At 32.1% G+C, this 12,382-nt stretch overlaps 1 long non-coding RNA gene across 1 annotated transcript in view; it reads left to right on the top strand.

The window, feature by feature from the left end:
• Positions 1-11,924, top strand: part of LOC107500288 — a 72,955-nt gene extending 61,031 nt beyond the window's left edge. Inside the window, exons 4-5 of the long non-coding RNA XR_004953390.1 lie at positions 7,484-7,600; positions 9,067-11,924. This is a non-coding gene — a long non-coding RNA (uncharacterized LOC107500288). The remainder of the gene's footprint in view (positions 1-7,483; positions 7,601-9,066) is intronic.
• The last annotated feature ends 458 nt before the right edge of the window (positions 11,925-12,382 follow it).

Below are 12,382 nucleotides of genomic sequence, written 5' to 3'. Positions count from 1 at the left end.
CCCACGTGTTCTCATGGTGGCATATCGGAAGGGAGTTGGCTCTTCATTCATATATTACTTAAGGAAGGAGAGAGTCTGCATGAAGATGAAAGCATAGTATGAGTAGCAGACATTCTTCAGTCCTTACTGTGTAAATAATGAGGGTGACAGTTCTGGTCCTTGGGAGCTACCTCGGGTGATAACAGAGAAAAAGAGAGTGTTGACTTTTATAATGATTTATCTTAAATCACTCATTCTCAGTGAATAAGTCAGCAATTCTTTCAAGTTATCTCTGAAGCCACCTCTTAGTTTATGGTAAAGCAATAGAAGATGCATAGATTTGTCTATAGGTATTTGAAAATCATAAATATGTACAACACATATGCAGAGAGTATAATAGTCCTTAGAATAGTGAACATTTACAGAGTACTTCCTGAGTATGTCTCTGTTCTGAGCATTTTATAAGGATTAACTGACTTAATTTTGCAATGATCCTGTGAACAGGTATTAATAGAATCCTCATATAAGGAAACTGAGTCACATAAGTTTAAGAAACTTGCCCACATTCACATGTGTGCTAAGTTCCTGAGTCAGGCTTCAAACCAAGTCAGTCTAGCTCTAAAGCACGTGGTCCATAGAAACAGGAGGGAAGGAAACAAAGAGAGAAACACAGAAACAGATCATAACTTAAGGTCAAGAAAAAGAAGGACGTGGGTAGAAAAGTTGAGAGTCCATGAGGCACAGCTTTGATGGGGAGCTTGGGAATGTTAGATAGAAGGAAGAGAAAAATGATAGTTGTTGTTGTCTTCTATATCCATTTAAAGAGAGATGAAGAAAGCAGCTTTCAAGACTATTTTGTATGCTGCAAACAAGCTTTCATTTTGACTTTTTGGGGAAGACTTCAGTAAAGATTTAACTGGTCTTCATTACTTTTGGCTTTAGAATTACATTTCTTTGAATGAAAATGATTCTTTGGGGCTAGCCTTGAATCAAGAGAGGAAGAGTTAGTTTAAGGTGGAATTTTAGAAGGGTGGTTTTTGGATTTCTTTTCCTGTGAGTTAGTACCCAACAATGACTAAATCATCTCCAGGTACTAAGCTAACCACAGGAGGGAACCGGGTAGTAATTTCAGAAACCACTGGTACAGGCTATTTGAGACTTGAAACAGCCATATGAAACACTTAATACTAACATGATTTTACAAGACATGGTAGTTTTCTTGTAAAATTATTGTGTGAAACAGTGTTATGTAAAGTGGACTATAGACCAACAGTATGGGCTACTCTCCCGTGAGAATTTGTAAGACATGCAAATTATCTGACTCTATGCCTATGGGGTCAGAAATTTCTAGGAATACAGTCTAGTATTTTTTATTCTAACAAGATAATTATCATGAACATTAAAGTTTGAGAATCATAGGTGTGAGAATCACTGTTGTTCAGATGTAGGCCATAATGGTATTTGGATTACCAGCAAAATTCAAGGATAAAATGTTGTTGATTGCTTGGAAACATGAAATAATAGCCTAGAGAAATTGCATGGTATGAGTTGGGTTTCCTACAGAGAATGAAATATATGCAACATTATGTGAATTTTTTTTTCACCACAGAATGTAAAATTCAAACTCATATTTTAAACAAAAGGCTAGGAATTCATAATTTAGAGGATTTTCTGAACCTGTTAAGGACCATGAAGGTGAAAACTGCCTCTGGTAAGGATCATGATGAAGATGAAAATGGTGAGGATAGCTCTACTCAGTGAACCCAGAACTTGCTTAGTGGCAGGCATACTTGAACCTTAATGACAGACAGAAGGAAAAAAAAAAAAATGTTTAGCCCTGCATTATTTTTGTTTATTTTGTTTGTATGTTTTACGAAATAATTTATATCATATATACTGGTCGCGCTCACTCTTTCCCTGTGTATATAAAGCAACGATCACTTACTTTGTTTTCTGATACCCACTTTACATTCTAATTCTGTGCATCTTGAGTTACCCCACATGCTGTTTGTGTACTTTCCTCTCTGCCTTTGATGGTGTTTCCCTTCTGTTTGGAATGACTTTCAAGCATCATCTCTGCCACAGTTTCTTTTCTTATTTCCTCTGACCCAAGCCAGTCCCCACAGACCCTCCAGGATGGACTGGGTGCCCTGTCCAGGGCTCTCATATGTAAGCCTTTTTCACAGCAATTGTTCTAGGATAGTGATATGTTCTGTTTGTGTGTGACTTTTTGCCCCACTGAACTCTAAGAGCCTTGAGGGTGAATGCTATCTTTTTTCACATTTGTAAGTCCAGCTCAGAACCAGTGCCTGTCATTAAGCAGGCACTAATTAGAAATTTGATAAATTCAACTAATCAGATCATACAATGTCATGAACCTGAAAATCAACAAACACATGTCTCATAGTGGCCTCAGCAGACATAAATGTGACATAGATCGTGAACCAAAAGCCAAGCACTTACTTCACGGAAAAATCTCTCAGGTCCTACACACTCTTATTTTAGACACCATTCAATAAAGTATGTGCTTGCTTATTTGATTTTCCAGCACATAGAAAATTAAAAAGCAGCAGTTTGGAAGCGGTAAGAGAGTGATACTAGAGGCAAGCATAGTAACAAAATGAAGTCCTAGCTCCTGACTCAAGGTTATACAAAGGTATACCAACTATAAAAATGGAGCACTTAAAAAAAATAAATTATCAACATCCAGTATGTTCTTCGAGTATGGCTAAATTATAAATCAATTGTTTAAAAAACAATTATAAAATTTTATGTGTTTAGACATTACTTCATGTACAGAACGCTCATATTAGTGGAATATAATTACAAAAAAAAGTAGGAACATTTTGAACTAAATAATAATAAAATGACATGGTAGAGATGCTGACTATGGCTATAACAAGACATTGGAAACATATACAGCCTTAAATGCATATATTTGAAAATAGAAAAAAATTAGAAAAAGAAAACACAAATAAAGAAAAGATCACAGATCAATAAAATAGGTAAGATACTTGCGATTGAGGCAATAAAAAAAAAAAGCCTGGATTTTTTTTTTGCAACAATTACTAAAATTAACTTATCTTTAATTACTGATTAAGCTGATGACTTTGCATAAATTACAGGTCTCTGGATTACATATACTAAAAAATAACTATTTCAAAATGCCTTTCACTTATTCATTCAGTATTATTTTCTTTTCTGTATCAGCAAATAATAGAGTCCTGACTTTAAGGAGTTTATATTATTAAAACAAAAAAAGAAAATAAACACTTAAAAATCAAATATGTAACCATCAGACAAATATAAAATTAATATGAACAAAGAAACACACTACTGACAATGAGTTGTTTACAAGAAGTGTGGTCACAGTATCTGGGAACACTCCTTAGTCAAGTAAGACTAGAAGAGTGAAGACTGGTTAGCAGATCAGTGATACTTTTCCTGTCGAGTGGATGGAAAAGGAATGTATAGTCAGGGAATGGAGACACTGTCTAAACGGTATAAATTTCAAGATGTGGCTCTTTCTAGATCAGAAATATGAAGTCAAGGGGAATTTATATCTTCTTCCATATCAGAAATACAGGGAATATTCTGAGAAAGAGAGAAAATATGATCCAACAGAGAGAAGTAGTGAAGTCCTTGCGAAGATGAAAGTAAAGGAAGAAGAGCATAGCACTGACATTTTAAGCAGGATGATTTAAATAGTCAGAAATTGGATTCCTTATTTTTCTTTTATTTTCCCCCTAGCAAACTGAATGTGAATGCCTCTGCTGATATCTGTATATCAATTGTATTGACTACACTTGTTCAGAAGGTTATGAATATATCAGAATAGTGGAGAATATATGTTTGGATCTAAATAGCATAAGTACCTTCACTTAAGGGTCTGAGGGTAACAGAAAACTCTCTGGACAATTTGAAATATCAAATGATGAAAATATTTGCTTAAACAAAAATTTTTAAAAAGATTTTAGAATAAAAGAAATTTGCAAAAGATATCTTCCTCTCATGACATGCTTATTTCTGTGTAGTTATCCCTACTCTAGCCCTGTTCTATAACTTTGCCATGTAAATATGAGTAGTGCTAGTTTGTGTTGAGAGGAGGCAAACTAAGAAGGTATAACATCTAGATTTAAATCCGTATAAATTGTTTGCACAATTTTTCTCTGAGTTGAAGGTGGACTTCAACTTATGCCATTAAATTTTGGATGTGTCCTCTGACCAGTGCAATTCTCACAGACACTTTAATAATTCATCCTACCCCAGCTTAAGATATAGAGAGCGAGAATCAGGGATCCCAGTTGCCTTAAAACATAATTTCACATTACAGAAAGAAAAAATCCAAAGTCATCAGCCTCATATCAGAAGACCTCTGGCAGTCTGGACCCACGTGTGCTTCGACTCTTTCTCATGTTCTTAAAACACTGGAGAGTGTTCTCGAAAACTGGCTTACATGACTGGGAGTCACAATGTTCAAATATGCAATTTTTCTAAGAGTAAAATGTATCTATTTAAAATATATATATTTTAAAAAAAAACAAGTCTGTTGTTTCTCATCTCTTCCTCTACAAACTGCCTTCTCTGTCTCTACAGGGAATGATGTGCCTCATATCTGTTTTTAATATTTTTTATTATTAAGGTGACAGTTATGTGCTGGTTTGCCAGTGACAGTCTGGACTATGCTTGTTTTTGTTGCTTATTAATATTGTCCACATTTATTCTCAATTTTGATGATAAACTGTGGGTCACCCTAACTAGGGTGCATTGCCCTAGGGGGCAAATAACTGAGACACCCTCAGGTATAAATAGAAGATTAAGGTTGGTATTGCAAAAGTGAGTGACATTAATGACTGGCTAAGAAATTTTCTTTTTCAGATTTCTCATTATTTACTTTCAACACAATGAAAGGGAAACCTAATAGAGTTGTCAGATGATAGATTATTAAAAAATAATTTCGAAGATAAATAGCTATGTAATTTTTGGCATGTAACTATTAAAAAGTTCAAAGAACTGAGAAGCCTTGCTATAAAAAACAGCTTTCACTACCAGCTATTTATGTGAACATATTTTCTCAATACATACCTGTAAAAAGAAAAGTAAAGAAATATAGGAATAAAATTCATGCTGAATACTATCTCATTCTAATAACAAATAATGATTCATATGCATGTGACCGAAGAAAGCCCTATCAATCCACTAAGGGATTTAAAGAAAATTTAAAATTATTATAATAGATATTTAATAAAACTGGTAACAAAATTACATTGGATTAACTTATCATGTACTACCAATAATTATAACTCGATTCCAAAGAGCTTTTTTAAAACTTAGACACTTGTGGTCATAGAATATTGAAATAAAATTTTCACTTTATATATACATTTTATTCAATATTATTTTAACATGAATACTAATGAAGGAGTTTAAAGCACGAATGTGTATTACTTAAGGACATCATTCTGTGATGGAAATGGAGTGGACTTGCATGGTCAGGAGTAAAAAGGATGATGTAATAATGTCTACGTGTGAAAGAAGCGTGTGTCATGTGTTTTTTTTTTAAGTGAAAGACAGTGGCGTCAAAATTCTACAGTGTTTAGATTTGATTAGATATATTTAAATGATGTGATTTAATTTTAAATGCTAATATTAAAGGTCTAGATTTGAACATAAAAATGACCAGGTGACATAGATTTACAAAATATTTTGGGGGGGTTGATATGGGAACAAAAATGCATGTTTTCAGTCTGTGATGTTTAACTTAAAATTGCATAACTGAAGCAAACAGCATTCAGAAATAAAATGTATCTTCATTATTTAAAATTTAAAGTTAACTAGGTATTTTGTACTTATATTTGCAACTCTAGTTTCTGTTAGGGAACGTGTATATTTTTCATAACCAATACACAGACAGTATCTGTGTCTTTTCAAGTTAATAATATAGAGATATTTTCATATCTACCAACACAATTGTGCTTCATTATTTAACTGTTGAATATCATGCTATACTATTTATATAACTCTATTTAAAACTTTTTCTAATAAAAGCCATTTTGAATTTGCAGATGTTATTCTATTGCACAGTAAGAAAAATCTGCAAGTATGTTCTTGCACATGTTCCCTTGGATGTATATGACAAATATCTTTCCAAAGAAAATATAAGAAGGAGAATTTTAGTGAAAATTCAAATCCGTTTCATTTGAATAAATACTGACTTCTTTTCAGAATGTTTAACCAATATATATTAATTACAGATTCAATCTATTTTCATTTTAGACTTTGATGTTAAAAAAACACCAATTTATTTTAATTTGCATTATTTTGACTTATCTTTATGGATTTTGCATGCTATTTTGAGAAGATGCCTGTGGCAGGCTGAATAATGATGCCCAAATTCCAAAAAACTGTGAATATGTTACCTTAAATGGCCAAAGGTATTTTGCTGATGTGATTTAGTTAAATATCAGAGTTGTAAAGAACACCCTGGATGATCTGGGTGGGTCTAATGTAATCTCAAGGGTCTTTATAAGAGAGAAGGCAGATGAAACAATGCAGAGGGAGTTTTGAAGATGTTACATTGCTGGTTTTGTAGGTAGCAATAGAAAAGAAACGCAGTTCTAAGAGCTGAAAAAAGGCAAAGAAAGGAATTTTTCCCCCTGCCCAGAGCCTCTGGAGAGAGTGCACTGTCTGCAGACAACTTGATTTCAGATCACTAAAGCACGATTTGGACTTTGACATCTAGAATAGAAAGATAATAAATTTGTGTTGTTTTCAGCCACTAAATTTGTGATAATTTGTTACAGCAGCAATTGGAAACTAATACAGCAAAGTGAAAACATTTCCAGATTTATTTCTTATTCCAAAGTGAAAACGTTTTCCTATACCGTTAACAGTTCTGTATTTTTTAAATCAATGTAACATAGGTGTTTTGTAAACAATATTTTTATAACCTACATTTTCACAAATAAATAGCCATTGTTCATTAATTATTGGAAATACTTTTTCTTCTCTAAATATACTTTTCTCTATTTAATTAACATGTAATCATCAGGTTGTTCAAATTCTCTGCTACTTACTCCTTGAGTCTGTTTATACATTATTGTGATAGTAGGACATTTTAAATATGTTTATATTTTTATGTACTATTTGTTATCTGGTAAGGCAAAATCCCCTCCTTGTTTTTCTTTGATAAATGGTCTTCATTTTATATAGTTATTTCAGAAAAAAAAATATCAATTATATATAAATTCCTATTAGAATTCTAATCATTTTAACTCCCTCTTTCAAAGGGAGGACATTTGTCTTTTTAATTTTGCCATCAGTACTTCAAATACTTCCTCTTCTTTTTCTGTTTTTTAGAACTGTGAACTCATCATGAGAGGCCTGGTCATAACTGCCAGTCCTCTGAATTTTATTGTACACGTTTAGTTTCTTAAAGTTTTATACTATGTTTTTAAAGACTTTATGAGATCAATTTGTCATTTTAAAAATCTGACTTTTTTAGAACATATATTTATGGCAATGTCGGATGGAACACATTTGTGGCTTCCAGTGTCAGCCCTGACCAAGCTGAGAGCACAGGAACCGGCACTCAGACTCTCTGGAAGAGTCATCCTCACTGGTAAGTCTTTTTTTGGTTTCTCTTTTCCCAGTACATCTAACAGTTTCAACAGTTTCTGGTACACAGAGGAGTCCCTTAATCAACTTACATCGAGACTATATATGAACTTTTACATTTGTAGCATAACTTTACTTTAGTATATGTATGTTTTCTTTCTATGAATGATTTCTGACTATACATTTTACCAGGTTCTCAATCTGTGATTTTTAAACTGGACTTAATATTTCATAAAATGCTAATTTTGACATTTGGGGATCATTCTTACTTAGACATTATATACGATGTAGTATTTTTTAAATGTTCTGCTTTTTTATTAAGTGACAGTTTTCGTTTTTATGATATGTCATTCTTGTTTAATTTTGAAGCCACATTAACCTACGTTTACAAAATGAATTAATGAGTTAAATAAGTCATGTGAACCCAGTGGATATTAGGATTTGAACTTGTACTACTTTTGATTTTTTTTTTAGGTGTATTTTCTATTGTCTCCATTTTGCTTGATTTTATTATTCTAAATTATAATTTGGTAGACAATAATCCATATAATACACAATCATGAATGTATTAAAGCACAAATATACACACTATTATTTTCCATTTAAAACGTATGCCTTACAAATTTATATGTGTGTGTATGTTTATGCATGTGAGTTATATATTTTCTCAAATTGTTAAAGTTAGTATATATTTTTATCTTTTCAAAAAGCTAATTTAAGTGTTAAGTAATAAATTACAATTTTGTTTGGTTGTGTATCCCTTAATTTGTAATCATATCTTTGCAAATTTGTTATTTCTACTTTTCAGTTTGTTTTATTTTATTGACCTTTTTATAGGTTTCTAATATTAAAGTTACACTTTTGTTTGCTTTGTGGTCACATTTTTATAGTACGTACTAGAATTTTATTAGGTACATTTTCTATTTTCTAATTTTATTTTTACTTTTTCTATTTTTATTTATATTTTTATCATTCACAGCTTAAATACTAGTATAAAAAGTTTTTAAATGATCTCAGGTACATTTGGATAGTTTATTGTGATTATTTTCTATTATATTGCATTAATAAGTTGAGGGTGTTGGCTGTGACCTAATTTATCTTATTTTGAGTTCTTGATATGCTCTCTGTAGTCTGAACATATCATGTAGTATTTTTGATGGTGGATATGATCATACGCCTCACACTTAAAAGGGAGTACAACTTGGTATAGAATTCTTTCATGCCATTTCATTGTCTTGCATATATTTGTCAATGTACATTCCGATGATAATTATTCGTGTTTACTTCAAGATGACCATTTCTGCTCTTTAAAAATTTTCAATTTTCACTTTCTTTTTGATGTTCTTCACATCATGATTCAACTTCTTGTTTTTCTCTTGACAAAGTAGATTGTGGGGATGTTGCTGACTCTTTTTTCCTCTATAAAGAAAGTCATCAGATTCCACTGCTTGACTTGGTATGTTCTCATAGCTCTTGGCTGACTCTCTGTGTTGCCAGTCTTGGAGATGAAAACAAGATGGTGCCAAGGACTCTTCTCAAGGACATTCATCTATCTCAGTATTTTGCTTTCACTCCACTTCTATATGTAAGAGAAGTTTTACCCTTTCAGAAGTAAAGAATAGAGACTCAAATATTTTAATTTATTGATTTGGGGCATATATTTTATACATTTCAGATCTTTGTTTTAAAACTCAAAGCTTCTGCCTTTTATGTGATATCTTACCGGTTTCTTTATTTGTCTTAGTTCTTCACTAGAAAAGATGTAACTGCACATAAAGTTAAGGACTGATAATTTCAAATGTTTGTTTAGAAATGAAAGGTTTGCTAACACAGTGTATTAAACCATGTTTGTCCAAAATGTTTGGATGTATTAGAGTCTACTGTATTTGTCTGAGGATGAGAGTGTTTTCTTTGAATTTTCTATTTCTCAACTAATAGCTATAAAGTCAAATAATGTTATATATTGAGCCTGGTAAAGGGATTCATTTTTATTAATTCTATTATATTATAGTCTCAGAATCTTAAACTTGCAATTCAATGATTTTATAAATCTCCATTTCTGTCTGGAATCAACATAATGTAAGTTGTAGAGCTGTGTTTGTTAGAGTAGAGAAAGCCAGTCTACAGAGAGAATGAAGCAGACAAACAAAGTGGTATAGAGATGAGAGGTTATGTGGCTCCAAGGGAGGACAGAGAGAGACTAAAGATGCGGAAGCTTTGATTCTCGATAGAATTCCACATCTCAATTCTCAGCCCTCAGGAGGTCTGAATGTACTGCCTGCCCTTGTGTCCCATGAAATACTGCTGCATCCTTTACTTACAGTCTTTAATGAATTTATTCCTTTTTGTTCTTTTATTCTGATTTCCTTTCTTTTCTTTTGTCTTTTCTTTTTCTTTTTTTTTTTTTTTTTGGCTTAAAGCATTTTAAATTCAGTTCTCTAATGAATCAAGTTTAACTTTGACTAACATAAATATTATTTGCAGTTTACATGTAGAATGATTAATTTAAGAGGTTGTGTATAACACACCACACAGGTTTAAGAAACAAATGATATCTTAGGCAAAAATAGCAGATTTTCACTGTGTCTTTAATTGTATTTTTAATTTCTACTGAGTCAAAAAGACTAACAGTATTTTCTAAAATCATTCATTACTGATGGCAGGATAATCTGTTACTATTGGAAGAAAAACAAACATACTCAAAAAGCAAAAGAAACCTGAAGGGTAAAATTTCTGAATCAGGTAAATATTATGGTAATAACCTTTATAATGCCAGCATATTTTCTAATATTTTAATCACATTTGCTATCAAAATGCATTGAAATGAAAATGATTGCTCTAAGGGCATAAAGATGGATTTCATTTTATTTAAAGGTGTACAATTTCATGTTTTATACTAAACAAGGTACTAGTGACATGTTGAAAAAATAAACCTCTGTAAATATTTATGACATTTGTATAATATAAATCTGATTAAGGAACACAAGAGATATTAGAGAATTTTAAAATATGAACCCATTTTTTATATATCAGCATGTCAATTTGTATCATATATATAAATATGCCATACATTATAATTAATTTATTCCATTTATAAGAGCATAAAACATTTTAGAGGATTCAGTATCTCTGAATTATTCAGTCAAAGCACAGATATTATGTCATAGCTTCAAATTATTATCCTACTGTTTACTAGTTCATGGTTCTGAGCAACTTACATCCTCTAAGTCTCAATTTCTACATTGAGTTCTTGGAGTTATTATGGTTGTTTTTATAGAATGTTTTTAGAATATAGCACAATGTCTAGCATACAATAAAAAAGTTGGTAACTGATTATTAATACTATAAATTGAGAAAAATATATGTTTAAATTAATATACAAATAAATGAATAATACCATTACTTCCTTAGGTACAAGGTCTCATGTGGGACTTCTCTCAGGATTTCTATTCTGTCTCAACACACATTTACCTTACACTTGAGAGACCTGCCACTGCCTTGGAGAAGATGGGCCTCCATTTTCTGTTCTGAGCTCCATCCTTTGGCATACGGCCCTCAATCAGTTGGTGACAGTCCTAGGTAAATATCACCTGGTTGGTACAACTCACTCTTTGGCTGAGAACCTTGGAATTTTGTCATACATACAGGCAGCCACTAAAAGTTCAACCATGTGTCTCTGATTTCTTATTATACCCAATCAATTGATTTCTCATCGTTCGACCAGTGTTGAGGAGAAGTCATCACTCTGCTCTCTCATGTAGGGCTTCTCACTTCTAGCGCTTAGTTCTCTTAAACTTCTTTTTTGTTGCCAGCTCTCTGACTGAGAAATAAACAGTGCTCTGTAGCTAGAAAACATGATTTGGTTTTTAAAATGGGAGTGATGGCCTTTTATGACTGTATTTTCTGTATAGCCTATACTTCCTGTATCTTTACTGTAGAAATGTCCTAATTCAAGGTAATTTTGGTGAAATTAATCAGCCCATGGACCTCAAGTTATAATTATTTCTGTGTATAATATTATGCTGAAGCAACATAGAAGTTGATGAGAGAATTTAGATTCAAGTTTCAGATTTGATTTCCACTAGCTGTACCACACAACTGCATTTTTGCATTTTTTAGCAAGGACATATGCCTTGTAAATATCCCCTTGCCTTGAAAACACTACAAAATGAATGTATTTGGATAGAAGAGTGAAGCTGTTAGGCAAATTATTATACTTCTTCAATTCGAACTTCTTTACCAATGAAGAAGGAATAAGATTTTAACTTTATAAAATTAAAATAGATTAAGAAGTAGCAGTAATTTATATTACAATCTTTGCATGTTAAGTAAGGCCATGTTTTTTTTTTTTTTTTTTTTTTGCTCTACAGCTGTGAGAGGTTTGGAAAGATATTTTGGAACTAAAGAGTATTAAAAAAGACTTCAATGATTGAGAATACTGGTGTCTAGGAAAATTTTCTTATTGGTGACAGAATGATAGCTCCTTTTTGCCTATAATTTAGGCAGGATAAATAGACGCTCTCAGCACTTTGAAACTATAAAGCAGATAGTTTAGTAAGACCTGCCAGATGTAAGAGATGTGACAGACCAAAGGGTACAAGATCCTGTTGCTGCCTGCCTGTACCATAAAATAAATATATCTTTCCCGTCTCAACCAAGCCCTAATTTATCATTTGTTTTGTTTTCTTTTTTTAAATAATTAATTTTTTTTTTTTCATTTATAGTTGGCATACAATATATTTTGTTCTAAGAATCTACCCTACTCCCTGTAGCCACAATCCTTCAG

This window comes from Rousettus aegyptiacus, unplaced genomic scaffold (genome assembly GCF_014176215.1).
Source record: "Rousettus aegyptiacus isolate mRouAeg1 unplaced genomic scaffold, mRouAeg1.p scaffold_m13_p_11, whole genome shotgun sequence".
In the NCBI taxonomy this organism is placed as follows: Eukaryota; Metazoa; Chordata; class Mammalia; order Chiroptera; family Pteropodidae; genus Rousettus; species Rousettus aegyptiacus.
Note: the sequence above shows the minus strand (reverse complement) of the source record. Positions and strands in the feature narration are given on the sequence as shown.